Here is a 23,847-nt window from a genome sequence, read left to right on the forward strand (position 1 = left end):
TTGGTAAAAACCCCAGCCATATCTCTCTTTAAAATATGAATTAGGGCTAAATGTGTTTGAAAAATTAACAAGAGTGATGAAATAATAGCCATGCTGGTAATAATAATAATAGAGTTACTCTTTCTTGAGTCTGTACTCTGTGTCACACTGTGCTTAGCATTTTGTGCACTTTTTTGTCTGTAATCTTCAAACCCCCACGCTGTGAATTCTACTGTTGAGTTTTACAGATGAAGAGACAGAATTTTTGAGACCCTAAGTGATAGACCTGAGCTGAAACCATCAGTAAGTGGCACATCTAAGGTTCATATTCCCTGATACCTGGTTTATTTCATTTTCTCTTTCAAAAGAATGGTAATAATTACAATTATAATAATCCTTTATATTTATATAGTGTTTTTTCCGTTTTCAAAGGTTCATGAAGCCTTGATTTCATGTGGATTCTCCAACAGTCCAAGAGAGCAGATCAAATTCCCACTATACAGAAAAGGAAATTGAGGATCACAGACTTGCCTGAGGTCTTATAGCTCAAGCTTTGAGGATCTGGGGTCTGAATTCGAACTGGTGTCACTCAGCTCCGTGTGTCCCCATAATTCCTGCCCCTTAATGCCAGAAATAATAAACTATGAAAGAAATGGATTAAAAAAAAAAGAAGTAGATTGTTTGTATTAAAGTGTTAGTGTTATTCTTATCATGGTTTATTTTAAAATGAGATCAAAGAAATTAAAATTTGTAAATGAACTCACCTCAACTGAGAAAATAATATAATAAGATAGATGGTCCCTTTTTAATGAAAATCTTTCATGGACTTGTATCACCAGCAAGTACTGATAGGGTGAATCAAATTATATTGTTAAAAAGAGCACAATATATTTGAATATTCCATTCCAGATTTGCAGATAAAACATATGCAAATCCAAAACTGAAATGAGATGATGCCAAAATGAAATGATGTCAAAAGACAATCAGAGAAGTGAGCCGCCGAAATTAGTTGCAACTTTTAGGATCCCAAGGTCAGTGCAAGTCAACAGATGTGGTCCGTTTGATTTGATGAAATCATCAATATGGCTTTCTCATCAGTGGCTCTCATCCCCACTTTCAGGGCACATTTGACAAGGCCTGACGATAGGTTTGTTCATCACAACCAGCTTCTGGTGGGTCAAGGCCCAGAATGCTGCTGACAGCCTGGGATGTGCGGGACCGTCTTCCAGCAACAAAGACCTGTCTGGCCCTGAGCATCGGCAGTGTTCACACTGAGAAGCCCAGTCTCAATCTTAGGAAAGAGAACATTGGGGTAAACATCTTCAGAAAAGAGGATTTGAGTAAATCCATTGGGAGCTTTACAATCTTTACCAGTATAGGTATTTCCTCTTGATTTTATAGATGACTCTTGATGATCTTGCCAAACAATACACTATCTCCTCAACTAGGCCGGCACATTGCCAAGGTAGTAACTCACCCTTCCTTCTTCCTGTATAATATGTGGCTTCCATCCATCTCCTCTGAGTGGTACTGCCAATTTCCCATGCCACTTATTCATGCCTGCCTCTGCCCAGGTTCCCCAGCATCACTCACACTCACACACAGACACACACACACACACACACCCTGGCTGCATTCCCCACCCTTCATTCAGTTGACCCCTCCTCCACAAAGCCCCTCAACCCCCACCTCTTGCGAGATTCAGCTTCCCTCCACTGGGCTCCACCTTGGGTGTAGCTTTATGACACTGTCACACTGTTCTTCCCTGTCTGTGTGTCTGTCCCCCACATCAAACTCCAAGCTCTGTGGGAACACCATCACTCAGCAGCTAAGTGAGTAGGAACTAATCAGATAATGCATACGTAGATCAATAACTGAGCAATAAGACGAGAGTAAGGACCATCAGGACTTTTATTCTGGGAGTATCCAAACCTCCTTAACCCTTGGGCATGGTGGCTATGGGAGGTAGGGCAAAATCCATGAGGCTCATTATATAGGCACATGGTTTGTTACTGAGGGACAGGATGCTGCAAAACCCCTTCTATTTGGAAACCGCTGAAATGGACCATTTTGTTGAATGGACGGAAGCCTTCATGCTGCCTCGAGCTCTCTCCCTCGCACCATCACAGAGCCAGGGCACCCAGGGGATCCTCAGCTAACTGATCCATTCTCTCTCCTTTCGTCTCCTTGGTTTCCTCTTTGGCAGTCCAGGGCATAAATTGCAGAGATGACCATTCCCCGTTTCCAGGCCACCCACTCCATCTCAGGGGCTAAAGAGCTGGCTCACCAGGTTCTCAAAGGCCGCTCGGATTACCTAGAAAGACAACATTATTACCAAGATCCAAGATTGAAATAGCTCAAACCGGCTCCCTCCTTCCTTCTTCCCTCTCTCCCTCTCTCCTTCTTACCCTCTCTCCTTCTTCCTCCCCTCCTTCCTTCTCGCCTTTCTTTTCCTCTTCATTCCTTACCTTCACATTTGCATGGAACGAGCAAAGCTTTTAATCCCAGTGGTTCAGGCAAATGCATTAAAAAGATGAACATTTTAGTTAATGTTCTAAGAAGATTCAAAAGGCAGTTTTGATTGTGTACTATTAGCATTAATTAATTTCCAGGCTGGGACCAGCCGCTCTATTAGAGGAATGCATATTTTAATCAATTTCTCTGCTGCTCTGTGTTGCTTAAAGGTAGTTTCGTGGGCTTCATCTGTGCCATCCCTTTCATTTAATTCAATGCACCATAGTAAATCTCATGGCCTGAGAGTGCAAGAGCAGAAACCAAGCTGACAAGGAATCACCTAGAAAAACGTTCAGAGCCAAACAACGCTCCTTCAGAGATCTAAGTACCTGCTTGTTCACAGAGGCCTGGATGAGTGTCACAGGCATGGTCAGTGCTTCCGTGCCCGCCACCCAGAGGGCTTCCTGGCACAACTCAGAAAACACCTTCTCTTCTTGAAGCATCCTTCAGTCTCGGGGAAAGCGAATGGCTCAAAGATCAGCGAACAGGCTTGATGTCGGTCGGTGTCCCTTGCACAGTGACTATCCTGCATGGTTGGATGTAGGATGTACACGGCAGCCTCAGTCAGTGAACACAGTTTTCATCCCTGACCTCTGAAAGGATGCTGGGCCAGGAAACCCCAGCCTACCTTTGCCAGTGTGGGGAATATTATTGAAGGGACATTCTTCCGGTTGGCTTTAGTGCTTTCCATGTGACCACACTGGCATCTATTTTTTCCCTCCCCATGAAAACTGTAAATTCCTTGGAAACCAAATCCTGGTTAAACATCACTCAGCACACCGCAGTTTTCTACTGTGGTTGGTGAACTATAATTCCCCAAGGATGAAGCCCCCCATCATTCTTCACGTACAACTTTATGTTCCCAGAGTCCTCAACCATTTCTTCTTTCATCCATCCTGTGTGTGTGCAAAGACGGTGTTAAGTGTGTGTCTGTCTCTGTGTGTAAATGTTCAGACATGAAGGGATATGCATTTGAGTATGGCGGATAAAGAGGAAGGTCACTACAGACATTTGTATTAAGGCAAGCATGTGTGTTTAACAGGCATATAGTGCGTGTGTTGGTAGCTCTGGAATGTCTGTGTGGGTGTGCACACGTGTGTAGGCTTCTGTGTGCATGCATGTTCACACACGTGAATGAGGACATGATGTGATGTGTGGATACATGTTCATACATATAAATGTGTGCAAGTTATAAATGTGCGTATGTGTGAATCCATGAGACAGCTTACTGTTTGAGGGCAACATGTCACAGTTCCCGTGAGAAAACTGAGGAAATACAAGGACAACCCGGGTGCATGCCAGTTGAGCCAACGCACATCAAGAAATTCACAAAAGCCCCACGCAGTAACATCTACTTGTGACCCACTGGTCAGAACTGGGTAACACAGTCTCTCTACACCAAAACCGAAACCAGGAAAGGCAGGGTTGGCTGCTCTTTATCTGTTAGTGTGTTCATCTGGGCCTGTTGTTATCCCACATGAAACCAGGGTTTTATCACTAAGGAGAAAGGTGAGAAGGGATTTTGATCGAGAGTGATGGGCAGTTCTGCAACACCTACTGGCTCTCCCCTATAGCATCTAAAAACTTAAGATGCAAGAAATAAATGAACCCAAGTTCCTTCTGGGCTCTTCCCATTATTATTTCTCACATGGAGATTTGGATAAGGATTGGGAAGGCAAGAACATGAGGTTACACCTTCTGACAAGGACTTGGGGTACCCTGCAGTGGTGCACGGGTGTCTTTTTGTAGATGGTGTTTAATCAATTTGTGTGCTTGTATTTTCTCTCTCCTGCTTCCCAAGAAAAGGCATTTTGTTTCCAAGACCACATGCAACATTCCCTTCTCTGCATTGTCTATGGTCATGGGCACTGGGAAGGGGGGACCACTCAAGTGGGTTTTCTGGGGTCTTCCATCCAATTCCAATCAACCTCAAAGTCAGGGGACGTAGTGAGGGAAGAGGAGGCAGAGGAGGGAGGAGAAACAACCCAAACAAACCAGCCCAAATCAGGCGCAGGTCTGTCTGATGCTTCGTCTCACCCTCCCAGCTGCCCACACACATTTCCCGACCAGCTTCTACTATCAGAGCCTCATACTCACTTGACAAATCCATTATTTAACAGTGCACTTAGGCTAGAGGGAGCGGGAGACAGGGAAAGTGAAGCCAAAATGTCTCACAGGTTTTATTTGAAAGTGCAAGCAAATTTAGTTCTTGGAAAGGTTGCCAGATGGGTACCCAGAGACTAAACCCTTCAGCTTATCCACAAAAAAGGAAACAGCAGGCAAAGCTATTTACAAGTGGCATCTCCCACAACCACCAGTGGGGATGCCTCGTGGTTTGGGTGAACCTAGTTGATTCCAGGCAGCTTCCTAGCGGTGTACCTTAGCTCACACCAGTAACACAGTTGTCCACAGCAGGTGGTTATTTCCAAAGATGAGGCAAAGAAAGTGTCTTTCCTAGCGTGATGGTTGAATCTGTGTCTCAACTTGACTAGACCGGTATCCAGATAATTGGTCAAACATTATTTTGGATGTTTCTGTGAAAGTATTTTGGGGATGTGTTTAACATTTAAATTGCTGGCCTTTGAATGAAGCAGATTGCCCTTGGTAATGTGGGTGATATTATATACTTGTTCAGGTTCTAAGTCATATCCGACTCTTTTGCAACCCATGGACTGCAGCATGCCAGGCTTCCCTTTCCTTCACTATCTTCTGAAGTTTGTTCAAATGCTTGTCCATTGAATTGGTGATGCTATCTAGCCATCTCATCCTCTGTTGCCCTCTTCTCCTGCTCTCAGTCTTTCCTAGCATCAGAGTCTTTTCCAATGAGTTTGCCTTCACATCAGGTGGCCAAAGTATTGGAGCTTCAGCTTCAGCCTCAGCCCTTCCAATGAATATTTGAAGTTGATTTCCTTTAGGACTAACTGGTTTGATCTCCTTACAATCCAAGGGACTCTCAAGAGTCTTCTCCAGCACCACAATTTGAAAGTATATGTGTGTGTGTGTGTGTGTGTGTGTGTGTGTGTGTGGTTCTGGTGGTATTGTTTCTCTGCAGAATTCTAAGACAGCTGAAGACCAAAGTCAGGTTTAAAAGTAACTTCCATCATCCATAGAGTGGACTCACTGAATGAATGCCTTCCAAATAAGTCAAGGAAATGCAGTCTGTAGGAAAATAAGATCAGAAAACCCTGCTCACATTGCATTGTGGCGCAGACCAACAAGGAGGCCAACAAAGCATTCATAAGTGCAGAAGGATGACCCAAAACCTAGCCCTGGATCAACAACTCAGCTGAATCTAAGAAAGTAAGGAGAAGGTACGCAGATGGAGACATGGTTGGAGGTGAAACGAGCAGTGTGAGTTGAGTGTTGAGATGTGTCATGTTTTTCATGATGCAGAGAGATGAGACAGAGTAGAAGAATGACCTTGAAGGAATTCAGCCAGAGTGGCTGGGTCTTCAGGGTATATGGCTCAGGGAAAGTCCGGGGCTGTCCGTCATCCCTTATACGTAGCATCCAAAATCTAAAGCAAACAAATGTAACAAAAGAAACAGGCTGCCAATGTTCTAGCAGGAGAAAGAGACAAGGGGAAAATTGAATGAACATAGTGATTTCGGGTGGTTGTAGAGGCTGGGAAGGAAAGGAGGGTGGTGTGAGACAGCAGGGTGCCAGGAAGGGGCTGATTTAATGGGATCATCAGGGAAGGCCTCCACCAGCAGCAGACTTCTACCTGACACCTGCAAGGCAAGAGAGGCCAGCTAAGTGCAGCCCCAGGTGCAGAGAGTTCCCAGGAGACAAGAGGGGATTTAAGGCAAGAGTGTCTTCCCATCTGAAGTCCAGGCTGTAAGAGCACAGTGAGCTGAGAGGCATCACTACAGACCACAGTCTCTTCCAGATAAAAAAACAGGGGTCCATTCATCTTCGGGTCTCTGCTCCTTGGCTAAGTGGAGCAGAAAAGGAAACAGGGAGAAAAGAAGAAAGCAAAGGAGAATGAGAGAGAGAAAGGGAAGACTAGAAGGAGGAAGGGAGGGAATGAAGTAGGGAGAGTGGAAATGCATTTAAAGAGTAAAGTCTTCTTCACGTGCCTGTTGGCCACATATATGTCTTCTTTGGAGAAATGTCTATTTAGGTCTTCTGCCCATTTTTCAATTGGGATGTTTATTTTTTGTTGTTGAATTGTCTGAGCAATTTGTATATTTTGGAAATTAGGCTCTTGTCAGTTGCATCTTTTGCAAATATTTTCTCCCAGTCTATAGATTGTCTTTTCATTTGGTTTACAGTTTCCTTGCCATGCAAAAGCTTGTAAATTTGATTACATCCAGTTTGTTTATTTTTGTTTTTATTTGCATTAGCTTCGGATGGAAAAGAAGATGAAAAAGAATATATATACACACACATATATATAAAACTAGGTCACTTTGTTGTACAGAAGAAATTAATACACTGTAAATTGAACTATATTTCAATAAAATCTTAAAAAATAAAATACATAAAAGCCTAGGATCAAGAAAAAAGAATAAAGTGCTTTCAATGGTTTCAGATTAGGGAATATCAAAATCTCAGGATACACTGGTTTTTCTGAGTTGCAAAAAAGCAGGAAAAACACAGAAAGAAAAGAACAATGAGATTTTACAATAGAAATATACAAGCATGTCCCCTTGCTACAGTCCAACCACCTAATGAAGGCCCAGCCAATACAATTTCATGTACCAACCTGATATTTATTAATGAATCAAGTCATGATTTCTAACTGATTATCATGCACAGAGTACTCCCTTCATTAGTGTAAATGAAATTGGCGGAATGGTGCCAAATGTTTCAAATGGAAACTGCCATGAGACCACAAGGTGCAATTAGCTGAAAACACTGAGTATATCAAAGAATCGGTCTGTGAGTAGAATAATTCAGTCAATCAAGTTGGGAGAGACATGTATACACATTAAAAAAAATCCTATGGAAGAAAGCCCTTTCAAGGTGCTAATAATATGAGTTTTACATGTTTAGCTCAGAGTAGATAACTGTATCACTATTAATTAGGGTTCTGGAGACACTTCAGGTTAGGTCTATGTCCCTAAACTGGGATGTCCATGGACATAGTTTAACTAGCTTTCAAAGGAGGGAACCTTCATTGTTGAATGTCTGGCAATTAGTTTGGAAGATGGAGGTGAATACTTTTAACATTATTCAGCAAGTACTACATGCCAGGCTTCCCTGGTAGACCAGGCAGTAAAAAATCTGCCTGCAATGCAGGAAACCTGAGTTTGATCCCCTGGAGAAGCGAATGGCAACCCACTCCAGTATTAGTGCCTGGATAAGAATTCCTGCATGGAATTGGACAGAATTCCATGGACAGAGGTGCCTGGCAGGCTACAGTCCATGGGGGTCTCAAAGAGTAGGACATGAGGAAGCGACTGGCACACATGAGCTTGTACAATGTGCCAGGTGCTCTCTGTACATTACTTGTTCATTTCTCCTCAATTTTTACCCAAACCCATTTTATAGACGGGAAAATCAAGGCTCAATGAGCTAAAGGAAATTGCTCAAGATAGGTTTTCAAATTGAAAGCCTGTTTGTCTTTCCTCCATGCCATACTGCTTCGGCAAAGACTCCACACAAGAGGCTTCAGGAGCCCCCAGAAATGCTGCCAGGGAAAGAGCCCCGACCTCAGATCAAGAAACCAAAGTGCAATGCTGGTGGTGTGGCTACCGGGAGCTGTGTGATTGCATCTGAAAAGGAAGATAGTGGCCACAGCTGCTGTGATTTACTGAGCACATTTTAAGACCCGGCTCCCTTCCAAAGTTCCATGTGCCTTGTCTCATCACCCACTCACTCACTCCACGTGGCAGTCACCAAAACAACCCTCACTTCACAGACGAGGTCACTGAATTCACTGTGATCCAGTTCACACTGGCTCATGAGCCAGAGATGAAATTCTCAGAAAGTGCATAATCAAGTTGTTAAACACAGATATTGTCAAAAATTAAACAACATAAATTTACATTTAAATACATGATATTAAAGACAAAGGTAATATATACTCCGGACTTCGTACTTTCTAAAAACTCTACTGTATTTTACTATTATCTCTGCCTTTGGGTCCAGAAGACCCCCTGGAGAAGGAAATGGCAACCCACTCCAGAATTCTTGCCTGGGAAATCCCATGGACTGAGGAGCCTGGTGGGCTACAGTTCATGGGGTCACAGAGTAGGACATGACTGAGCGACTAACACACATGTTTACTGTATCTAAGGCTGTGTCACTGCCCATCTCTTCCCAACTCCCAGCTCAGTGACATCACAAGGGCGGCTTACAATTGGCCAAGATGGCAGTATTTACACCAGGGAAATCGGCCAACACTGCAGATTAAAGGATTTTTTTTTTTAAGCCAGTTGTTAAACATAATTAGCACATTAATGAGACAGAGTGACCATTCCAAGTCAGGTTCCTGGAAGAAAATGTGTTCTTTTGACTACTTAAAGGTTTGACCTGAGACACCCTCAGGTCACCTTAGCAGAAGGACATTTTATTATGAAGATGTACAGGAAAGCAATAATAAAATAAGTGTTACAGATTCAATAAGAAAATAATCATCATTATTCTCAACAAAGGAGAAGCATTATTTATAACCACATGTTTCAGATTTAGCACAAACATAGCCAAGACATACTATCTGAACTTTTCTTTATATTCAAACCAATTATACTTCTCATCCTAGGCATTTAATCTATTTTTTCCATGAAAAAGACAGCAGTGTCCTTTTTGTTTCTACACCGATTCTGGGGCAGACAGTTGCTTCTACCACAGATGACTCTGAAGGAAGCAAGATCATTGACCACTCCCACCATGTTCTTTGAGCACCAAAGACACCACTGAAATAGCATCATTCCACAACACTTAGTCAGGAAACACCCAGGCAGGGTTAGATAGATACTCCTCTTTGCTCATGACGATCTTTCCCCCCATTTTGTCGGTGCAGTTATAGTCACTGTTGCTGCAGTTGCTGTTGGGGTGCTTGTGGTCACAGCGGTGGCGATGGTATGCTAAGGACAGGCTCTACAGGGCAAGACAGGGTAGACTGAAGCGCCCTTTGATGACTGCCCCTCCACAGGTGTTCATGTGGGGTTCCCACTTGTGGTCAAACCTCTATCCCAGGCAGGTTAACCTGCAGGAATTCACATCCTAACCACTCTCCTTAGGAAAGGGTTCTTTTAATGGTTTTTATAAAAGCATTTTGGCAGGTACACAAGGGATGACACGGCGCCAGTGCATCAGAGTGGGCAGAGTCTGCAAAGAAAACATCTGGGAACCAGGCTCTGGACGATGGAGCACCAGCCAATAAGCCAAGGCCAAGTCCAGGAAGAGCACATTATCATTCAGTCGAGTCCAGCAGAGCTGCCTCCCTCGATAATGGATTGAAGGCAGAGGCACTCTCCTTATGTTTCAAGTTAATGCTCCCTCCTTTGCCTCCGTTTTAGGAAACCACAAAATTAAGGGAGACAGAGGAAGCCTGGGGATAAAGGAAGGAGCCCTGGCTGGAGTCAGGAGACCTGCTTCCCAGTACCACGTTGCTATTAACTCACCACCAGGCATCACACAGGTCCCTTCTTTGCTCTAGGTCTTCCTTTTCTCATTTGCTAAATTAGGGGATTGGGGACAGTTTCTTTGAAACTGTCAAACTTAGAATTGAAAGACTTTTTCAATTCTAACAACCTGGCATAAAGATTCAAGACCATGCAGAACGGACCTCATCAATGCAATTTTAAGGGAGGTCAGCTCAGCTCAGAACAAACTGCCTTTCGTTGAGAGATTTTCCATTCCCAGCATCCATAGGAAAGAGCTCGCTGGCATCCCTGTGCTTATCAAGCAAACAGAATTTCCTGATCACAGTTGACTGGCCCAGAGGTGAACACCTGACTTGAAATGTGCCAATCAGATTATCTTTTCCCGGAGTGGTAGTTGGATCATGTGCCCATCTCTAGCCAATCAGGTAAATGGAGAGAGACGCAGTACTCTGACTGGCTAATACTCGTCCAGCCCACCTTCCGAGTCATAGTGATGGAAAAGCCAAGCTAAGAATTTGGACTTTATACAGTATGCAGTTGGCATAGAACTACCTAGGAAGTTTGCTAAAAATGCTGTCTTCACAGGGTTAGAAACGAGCCAAAGACCAACAAAAGGCTATTGTTCAAATGTTTTTATAGCCATACAATGAAATACATTACAGCTGTCAAAACGGGACAAATTTTATACACTGATGAAAATAGTCTCAAAGATGGATGACTAGGTACCAAAGGCAAGATGAGGAACAGAGTACAGAGTATTCTGTGCTGCTAGTATGTTAAAAAAAAAATGCTCATAACTGTATGGTTGTATATATAATATGATAAACACAGCATTTCTTGGAGTGAAAAAAAAAATAATCAATTATTCAGCTCAATCAGTGTGTTTGTGTGTGTGTGCCTTTAATGCATACACAAAGCCTCATCTCCACGTTCTGGGTCTGTAGGTCCACAGTTAGGGTAAAGAAAATGCTTATTATTATTACTATTATCATTACATTGGCTGTGCTGTGTGGCATGTGGGATTTCAGTTCCCTGACCAGGGATTGAACCCATGGCCCCTGCATTGGGATCACAGAGTCCTAACCACTGGACCACCAGAGAAGTCCCAAGAAAACACTTTTTACTAAAGAATCCCTCACCCCTTGTGATTCTGACACAAAAGCATGCTTTTGGATACATTGCTGTTGGCATTTAGGATCCACTGAAGGTCCTGTTTTAGAGAACTCACTGCGATTGGGAAAACAGAGTAAGAAACTACAGGCAAATAAAACAAAGCGGAGTCTGCCTTTTCCTAAAGTGAGCGTGGAGGGACTAGCCAAGAACCAGACCAATAAAGTACAGTTAAAGGAGATGGACCTACAGTCCTCAGAGGTCCCACGCAGATGTGAGAAGCCAGCGATGGTCCTGACCTGGTCAGCTGGGTGGTGATGTGCCTTCATAATCTTCCATTGAGGAGGGACCAGTTGATAAAAGAGGAGCTACCACCTCCATCACCCTCGATAGCATCCTATGGTCCAGAGATCCTGAACTTGTTTTCACTAAACCCACCTCTCTATGCCTTAGAGCACACTGTTTCTTTAATCTTTCCTTTCTTGTCTGTCTAGGCAACTCTGACTTCTCCATCACACTAGGGTCTTATCACCAGACTCCTAGGACGTTTTCTTCTCTCAGTCATTTTAACTTTTCCCCCATAAGACAGTCCTTTATTTGCTCAGTCTGTGTCCCTGCCTGTCTCCCCCACATGCCTGCGAGCTCCTGGGTGGGGTCTGGGTCCTACTCATCTTTGTGTCTCCATCACCCAGCATAGAGGCTGGCCACCCTGATGTGGAATAACACTGGTTACTGTTGGCTTGCTTAGCTGAGTGCTCCCACCCCACTGGGTCGGGGAGAGAGAGTGAAACTTGGAAACAGAAGGAGAATCTTCTCTCTTCCCTGTGAGCTGACTGACAGCCTGAATCTCCCCAGAAAGGAGACAGTCTCAAGGCAATAAACCCTCTCCCTAGAACTAGGGGTTGGAGGGAGGCTACAGGATTCACGCTTATCTGATGAAAGCAAAGCAAAGTTTGCCATGGGATTCCGTTCTGTGTTTTGAGATAGCAGCCTTTGATGCAAATAAAAGTTACATCAAATAGTATTTTATAGCATCTGGGTACCTGGGCTTAGTGTTTATATCTTACAGAATGTAGAATGGTCAAAGAATCACCATGTGTTTTAGGAGAGTCTTCATTTTAATATAAAATGTGTAATATCTGATTTCCTGGAGAAAATGTATATATGGAATACACACATTGGTAAGAAAGTGATGGGAAACACACACCTCCAGTGTTTCAGAAATTGTAACAGACAGCTTCTTTCCTAATTTGTAAAGACAGTTGAGGAGCAGGGTGCATCAGGAAGCGAGGGAAGGTCCTAATGAAATTCTGAGCTGTTTTAGGCTCAGAGGTAAGTGTGGTTGCATCATGGCCAACATGATATAAAACATTTAATATCATCTCTGAGCACATCGCAAAAGCTCTGAATAGGATCCCAGAATTTCACAGCTCCCTCTCCGGAAACTCAGGAGTCTGAGACTCAGGAAAGTCTACGTACTCCAGGGTTGGCAATCCCAAGGTCCCTTCCCTTAGGGAAGAAGAAAGCTGTGGCTTCCGTCATCTGGCTATGAAGGGAGGAAACTGCAGTGACAGCCTTCCTTCCTGAATTTCATCCCTTCTGAATCATGGAGGAGTCATTTCAATAGTTGTGTTGATACAGAAACCCTGCTTCCAAGTCTTGAGGTTCCCACCCACAAATGGCAAAAAAATTGTTGTTCAGTCGCTCAGTTCTGTCCGACTCTTTGCAACCTTGTGGACCGCAGCACACCAGGCCTCCCTGTCCTTCACCATCTCCTGGAATTTGCTCAAACTCATGTCCATTGAGTTGATGATGCCATCCAACAATCTCATCCTCTGAGTAGGAGAGATCAGTTCACCCACCTCCTCTCCAGTTCATTCAGGTCAACTTATTATTTCCCAAGAGAAGCACAGTTATCTCAGTACCTCCAGGGGGTGGAGAGTAATGGTGTCCAGCCCTCCCGCATTCTAGACATGGGGCATTTCCTGAATACAAATGGCAATGGGGAAATGGTTAGCGCCTACCCAGTTCTTACTGCTGGAAGGACCTGTCCTAGGATTTCTGCTGACATGCACCCAGTTAGTCCTCCCAGCCACCACCAACAGTGGGAACTACACTGCCCCTATTGTAAAGATGAGAAAAGTGAGGTCTTAGAGGTAACATCTGTGGGGAGGCTTGAGGACTGTAGGAGTCAGCCATTGAAGGGGAGATGATGGAGGTGAAGGGATTATGGGAAACTCACAAAGAGAAGTGAAGATATTAGCATTACACAGTGTGCAAGAGGTTCTTAAATCTGAGTGAGCAACAGGATTAACTAAAGAGTTAGTATCATCAGCGTCTCCTGAGATTGGAAATAAACTAATATCCAACAAGAGGATTCCAGTTAAATAAGCCTTAGTGTAGCCATCCAATAGGACTTCCCTGGTGGCTCAGTGGTAAAGAATCTGCCTGTAATGCGGGATACTTGCAGGAGATGCATGTTCAATCCCTGGGTTGGGAAGATCCCCTGGAGAAGGAAATAGCATCCCACTCCAGTGTTCTTGCCTGGAAATCCCCAGGGACAGAGGAGCCTGGCAGGCTATAACCCATGGGGTGGCAAAGAGTTGGACATGACTGAGTGACTAAACAACAAGCCATCCAATCATTTCATAGCTGTTAAAATGAGGCACCTCTATTTTTACAGTGGGAATGCTCTCCAAGATGGATAGCTCAGTAACAAAAGCAGGATGGAGAACAACGTGCACCCTATGCTAGCCCTGGGCTAAAAAATCCACCTGCCTGCAGGGCTATATAGGGGTGTGTATACGTGTGTGTTCATATACACATGCCCATATATTTATATACACATGAGTGTGTAGGTATATGCACAGATGGATATGTGTGTGCATGTATGTGTATGTATACACATGTATATGTGCATTCATGTACATACAGGTGTATATAAATAAATATCAGATATATATATATACACACAGAGAGAGATATATATAGTCCTACCTACATGGCTATATAGGTATATGTGTTTCTGGAAGGATGCTCAAGAAATTGGCAGTTTCCCTGTAAAAAGGAAACAAATGACTGGGAGATAAGGGTGGAAAACAAGTCCATTTTATTGTGCATCTTATTTTTATGCATTTTGAATTCTATACTAATTCCATTTGGTGCCTTATCAATCATCCTCTTAAGCAATCAACTGTGTGTGTGTGAGAGAGAGAGAAAGAGAGAGAGAGAGATGAGAGATGCTGGCACTAGACCCCATCCACAGACTCTGACTCTTGGCTGGGGGATGGAGGGAGCTTGGACAGGAGGAAAGAAAGGGATGGGGAGAGTGTTCTGGGAGGAGGTGGCTGGGGAAGGAGCTGGGCTCCATCCTGGAAGGTGTAGCCAGCTTAAGACATACAGGTCATGCATGAAAGGCCTGAGGGATGGCGTGGGGGAGACAGAGGAGCAGCAAGGGGTGGCCTGCTCACTGGCAGAGGTATGGTGCCCACCAAACAGCTTCAATGTCCGCCAGATTTGGGAGGATGGGTCTCTTCTGAGCATCTCAGCAGCTGGTCAAGGCTTGAGAGGCCATTGGAAGGAAGAGAGGAGGAAGAGAGGGAAGGAGGAGTACACCAGGCTATTGACCCTTTAACATGGTCTCAGAAAACTTAAAGAAGGAAAAGTTCAAATTAAAATAGCCCCCAGGGTATCAAGTCATAATATTAAATCACAAGACTCCTGTTTCCTTTTGTCAATATGCGTTTTTATGGTTTAAAGCATTGAAAGGGCTTACTTTAAAAATACTTATCACTATATCCACTCCAGTTCACGTACTGGCATTTATTTTTTTTAATTTTTTATTTTATATTGGAGTAGTTCAGCTCATGAATAATCCACCTGCAATGCAGGAGACCCCAGTTCAATTCCTGGGTTGGGAAGAGCCCCTGGAGAAGGGATAGGATACCCACTACAGTATTCTTGGGCTTCTGTGGTGGCTCAGATGGAAAGAATCTGCCTGCAATATGGGAGACCTGGTTTCGATCTCTGGGTTGGGAAGATCCACTGGAGGAAGGTGTGGCAACCCACTCCAATATTCTTGCTTGGAGAATCCCCATGAACAGAGGAGCCTGGCGGGCTACATTCCATAGGGTCACAAAGAGTTGGACACGACTGAGTGATTAAGGACACATAGTTGATTAACAATACTGTGTTAGTTTCAGGTGTACAGCAAAGCGATTCATGTACATGATTATACATGTACATGTATCTGTTCTTTTTCAAATTCTTTCCTGATTTAGGTTGTTATGTAATATTGAGCAGAGGTCCCTGGGCTATACAGTAGATCCTTGCTGGTTATCCACTTTAATTATAGCAGAATTTAAAATGTCAAACAGAAAGGTAAGATGGTTAAAAGTGACCTAAGAAGAGGCCAAATGTGGAAATGTCGATTCCACATGGCTAGGTGACCTTGAACTTACTGCTTGGCCTTTCTGAGATGAGTTTCCCATCTGTAGAATGGGAAGGACAGCTCTTTCCATCTTCACAGGCTTATTTGACATCAAAGTGTCTGGCAAATGCCAATGAGCTCTCCAAATATGACAGTATTTTCACTCATCTATTCAGCATTAAAGGTGTTGTCAACACACAAAGGGAGGAAGCAGGGCATCTTTCTCAGGGAAGCACAAGAGTCTGGCATGAAGTTCTGCATCAGTGAGTGCCTACTGAACCAGGCTGGGGCTTTGTGTGTGTCTGGGTGTAGAGACGCCATCAGATGCCATAAAGGAGGATAGAGAGAAAGGCAAACGCAGACACAGGATTCAGTCACAGGATTGTCCCTGCTCTTCCACACTTCACTTTGCTCTTCCACAGTTCCTGGCAAGGTAAACAGGCTCACCAGATTCCAGGCACCATGACATTGCGATGTGGGCCAGGAAACAAGTTGGTCTACATGTTGCCCCAAGCAACGATCCATAGACTTAGATATTGCCAAAATTGTCCCTACCAGTCACTGCAGTGCTCTGATCTTATGCGCACTGGTGTATGACTCACAGGGCCTCGGTCAAGCTTATCTCCAGTTCTAAGTTGGGAGAAGGAAGGTTTGTCAGAAAATCCTGTGTCTTTCAAAGCCTCATGTAGCCTTCCACCTGACTGCCTTCCCAAGCTGGAGCCTGCATATGAACAAAATTGAATTCTGCCCATTAATTCGAAGTCGTTCTGTACTGATATAACATTTTGACTCTGCCAAAACAGTTTCTATTTCTGAGTAATTCTTTATTCCAAATTCTTCAAATTGGCTTCTTCTCCCAGTCCTGGGCTCCAGTCTCTGTGGAGTACTGCAGACTGCATATGTCCCTGAAGCATCTTTGCTGTCTTCAGAACTTTGCAAAGAACTCTTCAGGCGCCATCCGTGTTCCATGATGCTCAGGAGGTAACATCTTTTGGATCCTTTAACTTCCAATTTGACTCTGGTATTTATCATCCTTGTTCAAAGTTTGTTTCACCACTGGGAGGAATAAAAATGTCACCTTGACCCAGGCCAAGAGGGAGAGCGGAAGAATTGGAAGACGCTGAGCAAAACCCACAATGAAAACAGTGTTCTTGCAAATGATCCACTCAAGCCTTTCCCTGTAAAATAGGTAATGAATAGAAAATGCCTTGAAAGAGGAGGGTCTTCACAGATGTCCTTTGCTGTACTTCCTTAGAAACTCAGCCCCCACTGGCCATCTCATACTAGAAGGTAAATGCTGGGTATGGTGAGCACCCTGGTTATTCCTAAAGGGTAGTATTTTGAGGTTCTCCTGGACTTAGAAATCCCAGGCAGTTATGGAACATAGAACCAACATCAGGGAGATGACAGAGGGGAGAGCCTTCCATTCCAGGAATCCCTTAAGGCCAAGGAGTCAATAGGAGTACTGTGGATCAATCATTATTGGAATCATTCCACAGCCAGGATTTCCCTACCTGCTACCCTCCCCCCAACCCACCTTCCCACCCTCTGCTCCCTTCCAAGTGTGAGGGAAACAGCTACTCACCTCTGTACAATAAGTCCTTTGGTTCCTCTGATTTTCTTTAACCTTCATTTCTCTCAGAATCTCTGGTTCTATTTCCCCTTTGTTGTTGTTCAGTCACTAAGTCATGTTCAACTCTTCGACCCCATGGACTGCGGCTCACCAGACTCCTCTGTCCTCCATGATCTCCCGGAGTTTGCTCAAATTCCTGTCCATTGAGTTGATGATGCTGTCTAAGGATCTCATCCTCTGCCACTCCCTTTTCCTTTGGCCTTCAATCTTTCCCAGCATCGAGGTCTTTTCCAATGAGTCCAAAGGTTGGACTCAACCTTCTGCCAAAGGTTGGAGAAGTTACAGCTTTTCCTCTCTTGGCCTCCTGACCTCAGCCTAGAAGAGACGGAAAATGCAAAAGGGGAAATGACAGTTTGGACACTGGTGAATCCAAATGAGTCGGCTCTTTGTATCAGGTGGCCAAAGTGTTAGAGTTTCAGCATCAGTGCTTCCAATGAATACTCAGGGATCATTTCCTTTAGGACGGACTGGTTTGATTTCCTTGTTGTCCAAGGGACTTTCAAGAGTCTTCTCCAGCACTGCAGTTTGAAAACATCAATTCTTTGGCATTCAGCCTTCTTTATGGTCCAACTCTCACATCCATACATAACTATTGGAAAAACCATAGCTTTGACTAGACAGACCTTCGTTGGCAATATCCACATGAAATCAATCTGATGGACAAAGATGTGAGGCTCTAGGATTTGTCCAACTTCCATCACTGGAGAAGATGAATGCTCTATAAGATCAGTCAATAAAGAAAATGAAGCTGAAGAGTCAATAAAGAAAATGGAGGCATCAGCTCCAGTCTTCAGTTTTGCTGTGAGTCTTAAATTTTGCTAGCAATCCAGGCCTTTTACATTGAGTAACACATCTAGCATTCTAAGGAACTCCCTTGAAGACAATGGGACAAATATTTGAAATGTCAACTGTGGTGGAAACACTGGTCTGAGCTCTAAGTAATACATAGTAGGAAACATTTCTTAAATGTGAACTAAAATTTTCTTTATTTTTTTCCCCTTGGAAATTCTACCCCCTCCCCTTCTACATCCTTTGAAGAGCCAGACTTTTCTTATCTTCATTGCTTCAGAGTAGACAGCATGAAGGCAGAAATAAAATATGCTGTTTGTGTCTCCCTGGCGTTTGTCTTACAAAAGCCCTGAGCCTTAGGGAGATAATCAGATATAAAAAATGGGAAAGGTTGGAGAAGTTACAGCTTTTCCTCTCTTGGCCTCCTGACTCCAGCCTAGAAGAGATGGAAAATGCAAAAGAGGAGATGACGGTTTTGACACTGGTGAATCCAAAGAGAGGGGACCCACCCGCACATTGCTTTGTGAAGCTGAGAACAGAGACAGCTCGGTCACTCTTCCTGTGTGGAGCCCCAAGGAAATGCCAGGACTCCAGAGAATAAACAGCTTGTGGAATGCCCGTGACTTCACTAGAGGTCCTGGTCAGTCTCAAGACTCCCTGCACCCAGCCTGACCATAGAAGGACCCCATGAAACTGGGAACCTGATGTGGAACCTGTGGAACCAAGTAAGACCTGAGGAGCTTCTCTAAGACCTAAGAGTGGGAAAGAAGACCAACAGAGAGAAGGACTGTCTGCCCAACTGAGATTGTGTTAGATTACTAAGTCAGATCTGAATCTTTGTGACCCCATGGACTGTAGCCCACCAGGCTCCTCTGACCATGGGATCTCTCAGGCAAGAATGCTGGAGTGGGTTGTCGTTTCCTATTCCAGGGGATCTTCCCAACCCGGGTATCGAGCCCATGTCTCTTGCATTGGCAGGTGGATGCTTTACCAGTGACCCACCTGGGACTGAGCTTCAGTTCTGTTCAGTCACTCAGTCACATCCAACTCTTTGCAACTCCATGGACGGACTGCAATACGCCAGGCTTCTCTGTCCATCAACTCCCAGAGCTTGCTCAAACCAATGTCCATCAAGTTGGTGATGCCATCCAGCCATCTCTTCTTCTGTCATCCCCTTCTCCTCCTGCCTTCAATTTTTCCCAGAATCAGAGTCTTTTCCAATGAGTCAGTTCTTCGCATCAGGTGGCCAAAGTATTGCAGCTTCAACTTCAGCATCAGTCCTTCCAATGAAATATTCAGTTCTGATTTCCTTTAGGATGGACTGGTTGGATCTCCTTGCAGTCCAAGGGACTCTCTAGAGTCTCCAGCAGCACAGTTCAAAAGCATCAATTCTTCGGCTGCCTAAAATAAAAAAAGCATCTCTCGCCTCTGGAGGTGTTATGGACTGTGTCCCATCAAGTTTCATTTGTTGGAGTCCTAAGCCTCTGCACTTCAGATGGGGTCTTTGCAGACATAACTGAGGTTATATGAGGTCATGTGGATGGACCCTAACTCAATATGAATGATGCCCTTGTAAGAAGGGCACAGACAGGCACAGAGGGAAGCTATGGGAGGACAGAGAGTGAAGACAGCACCATCTACCAGGCAAGGCGAGAGGCCTCAGAGGACACTGACTCTTGGAACCTTGCTGTGGCGGCCCTAGCAGGCTAATGCAGGAGGGAGAAATAACAGCTGTATTTTATGCCCTTCTGGGTTCAAGGATGAAGTTTTGTACTTTCTACAAACATAAGCAGGAGGAGGAAGAAGAGGAGGGCAATGAGAGCAATTACATTCACTGAGCTCTTGGTCTGTCCCAGAACACGGCCCATGTATAAGCCCTTTCTATGAATGTGCATTGCTTTTCTATTGCTGCCTCCTGGATTATCACAAACATAGTGATTTCCAACTTCCATTCATGATCTCACAGTCTCTGTAGACCAGGAATCGGGGCACAATGGGACTAAATTCCCCATTCAGGGTCTCACAGGCTGAAATCACGTTTCAGTGGGCTGAGGTCTCATCTGAGGCTTGTGATTCTCTTCCAGTCCATGCAATTGTTGGAAAAACTTAGTTCCTTGCATCTGTATCACTAAGGTCCTTGCTCTCTTGCTTGTTGTCAGCCAAGGGGCCATGCTTAGCTCAAAGAGCCCCACTCCCAGATCCTTGCCCAGGGCCCCTCCACAGATGGTCTGTAATGAACTGTTCGCTTTCTTCAAAGACTACACTAGAGTTTCTGTCTGCTGGTTCTTTTCTCTTAAGGCTTCACCTGATCAGGTCAGACTCACTTAACATAGACAGCTGTCTTTTGATTAACTCTAAGAAAAGAGGTGAGAGATCTCAGTGACATCTGCAAGATCCCTTGTGCCATAGAAAGTGATCTAATCAAAAGAGCAACATCCCTTTCGATTCACCAGAGTTGTCCTCTCAATGAAAGAAGCTACACAGGAAGAGTCCAGCAAGAAGTGGGAATCATGAGGCCACCTTAGATTTCCACCTACCACAATATCCCTTGTTTCACCAATTCTTCATCATTCTTTGACGTGGATCTTTTTATCCCAGTTTATAGGAAACTTGTGGAAATAGAAGCATATGTTTAAGCCTCAGAAAGATTCACAGTTAAGTTTGATTTTATATATATTATTGGACATCTATTATGTGTGTGTGGGCTTCCCTGGTGGCTTAAATGGTAAAGAATCTGCCTGCAATGCAGGAGACCTGGGTTCAATCCCTGGGTTGGGAAGATCCCTTGGAGGAGGGCATGGCAACCCACTCCAGTATTCTTATCTGGAGAATCCCCCTGGACAGAGGAGCCTAGTGGGCTACAGTCCATGGGGTCTCAAAGGGTCAGAAACAACTGAGTGACTAATACTGGAGTGGGCTGCCATTTCCTTCTCCAAGGGATCTTCCCAACCAGGGATCAAACCTGAGTCTCTTGTATCTCCTGCACTGCAGGCAGATTCTTTACCCACTGAGCCATTGAGGAAGCCCCATTTACTATGGGTCCATCTCCATACTAGATCAAGACAGAGTTTTTGACCCCCAAGCACTGCAGACAGCTGTAAAGTAATGACAGTTCGTATCAATGAAACAATCCCTTCATGTCATCTCTTTGATGGACAAAACATATGGAGTTGATAGTCACTCTTGTTAGCTTCCATTTTTCTTATGAGTAAATGGAGGCTTAGAGGGTCTTAACAAGATTCTCAGGGTCAGTTCAGTTCAGTCACTCAGTTGTGTCTGACTCTTTGTGACCCCATGGATTGCAGTATGCCAGACTTCACTGTCCATCACCAACTCCCAGAGCCTGCTCAAACTCATGTCCATCGAACTGGTGATGCCATCCAACCATCTCATCCTCTGTCATCCCCTTCTCTTCCTGCCTTCGATCTTTCCCAGCATCCGGGTCTTTTCCACTGAGTCAGTTCTTCACATCATGTGGCCAAAGTATTGGAGTTTCACCTTAAGCATCAGTCCTTCCAATGAATATCCAGGACTGATTTCCTTCAGGATTGACTGGCTTGATCTCCTTGCAGTCCAAGGGACTCTCAAGAGTCTTCTCCAACACCACAGTTCAAAAGCATCAGTTCTTTGGCACGCAGATTAATTTATGGTTCAACTCTCACATCCATACACAACACTGGAAAAACCATAGCTTTGACTAAATGGACCTTTGTTGGCAAAGTAATGTCTCTGCTTTTTAATATGCCGTCTAGGTTGGTCATAGCTTTTCTTCCAAGAAGCAGACGTCTGTTATTTTCATGGCTGCAGTCACCATCTGCAGTGATTTTGCAGCCCAAGAAGACAAAATTTGTCACTGTTTCCAGAGCATAAATAGGAGGTTTACACACAAAGCAGCTCCCTTCAACAGCCCATAACCCCCACGAACACCCCCCTGAACCTCAACTCAAAAATTCTTGTCCCACTTTCGATAAAAACTGATATCAGAAAGACTGCAATCAATGCTAAAATGGAGTTTTAAGGACACGTCAAGAATAGAGAAGAGGTGGCATTCTACCAGGAATGGGGACTGTCCAAGTGTAAGAGGTAGACTTGGAGCTAGACCTTAATGAACAGTAGGACTTCAACAGGTAAGGCTGAGAGAGGGCAGTGAGGAGGGAAACAGCAGAGAACATGCAGAAACTGTAGCTGGAGGGGTGGGTACTCCAGGGGAGTGTATCCTATCTCATAAATGTCTCTCTTTAGAGAGACCTCTTGATTCCACTGGGTGTCCCACCCAATCCTAAAAGCCAGGTTGAGACCTGGTAAGGCATGCAAAGAAATACAGGCTGAAGAACAACAGATGAATGGATAAAGAAGATGTGGTGCATATATACAATGGAATACGACTCAGTCATGAAAAAGAATGAAATTATGTCATTTGCAGCAACACGGATGGATCTGGAGATTATCATACTAAGTGAAATACGTCAAAAAGAGAAAGACAAATACCATATGATATCCCTTATATGTAGAATCTATAATATGATACAAATGAACTTATTTACCAAACAGAAACAGACTCAGAGACATAGAGAACAGACTTGTGCTTGTTAGGGGAGGGATTGGGAATTTGAGATTAGCAGATGCAAACTATTATATAAAGAATGGATAACCACAGGTCCTACTATAGCACAGGAAACTATATTCAATATGCTGTAATAAGTCACAGTGGAAAAAATATGAAAAAATATATATGCAAAGACAACACTTTGCTAACAAGGATCCATATAGTCAAAGCTATGTGTTTTTCCAGTTGTCACATACAGACGTGAGAGTTGGACCATAAGGAAGGCTGAGCACCAAAGAACTGATGCTTCTGAACTGTGATGCTGGAGAAGACTCTTGAGAGTCCCTTGGACCATAAGGAGATCAAATCAGTTAATCTTAAAGGAAATCAATCTTGAGTATTCAATGGAAGGACTGATGCTGAAGATGAAATTCCAATACTTTGGCCACCTGATGCAAAGACCCAACTCATTAGAAAAGACTCTGATGATGGGAAAGATTGAGGGTGGGAGAAGGGGGAGACAGAGAATGAGATGGTTCAATGGCATCCTGACTCAATGGACGTGAATTTGAGCAAACTCCAGGAAAGAGTGAAGGACAGGGAAGTCTGGTGTGTTGCAGTCCATGGGGTGGCAAAGAGTCAGACCCAACTTAGCGACTGAAAAACAACAACTAGTAACTGAATCGTGTCACTGTACAGCAGAAATTAACACAACATGGTCAGTCAACAATACTTAAAATAAATCTGGGGGGGGAAAGACATATAGGATAAAGGGTGAGTGCATCCTTTCTGAGGAGTTTGGGAAATTCCTCCAGAGCAGTGCTGCTCACCGTTTTGCCCCTCGGGGTACATACCTTAGTGCCTGGGGATGTTTTTCGGTTGTCACAGCTGGGGAGATGATGCTCCTGGCATCTAGTGGGTAGAGACCAGGAATGCTGCTACATATTACAATACAGTGTAGGAACCCCCGCTCTCTGCCAAGAAAAAAAGGAATGACTGAGCTGCAAATGTCAGTGGAGCCAAGGTCGAGGAACCCTGCTCTAGTGAACCTATGGAGATGCTTCTCAACTGGTTCTTTAAAACTTCAAGTCATATTTGAAAACGATGCCATTAGATTCAATCCCTGGTCTGCTGGAGACAGGTCTACAGGTGTGTATGATCTTAAAAAAAAAAAAAAAAATCAAACCCCAAATACAGCTGCAGAATCATTGAGCAAATATTCGCTGAGTGCCTGCTGCATGCCCAGTGCTGTCCCAGCCTGAAAGGTGATCAACAGATTGCAAGACCAATG

The sequence above is a fragment of the Bison bison genome, unplaced genomic scaffold (assembly GCF_000754665.1).
Source record: "Bison bison bison isolate TAMUID 2011002044 unplaced genomic scaffold, Bison_UMD1.0 scf7180017864302, whole genome shotgun sequence".
Lineage (NCBI taxonomy): Eukaryota > Metazoa > Chordata > Mammalia > Artiodactyla > Bovidae > Bison > Bison bison.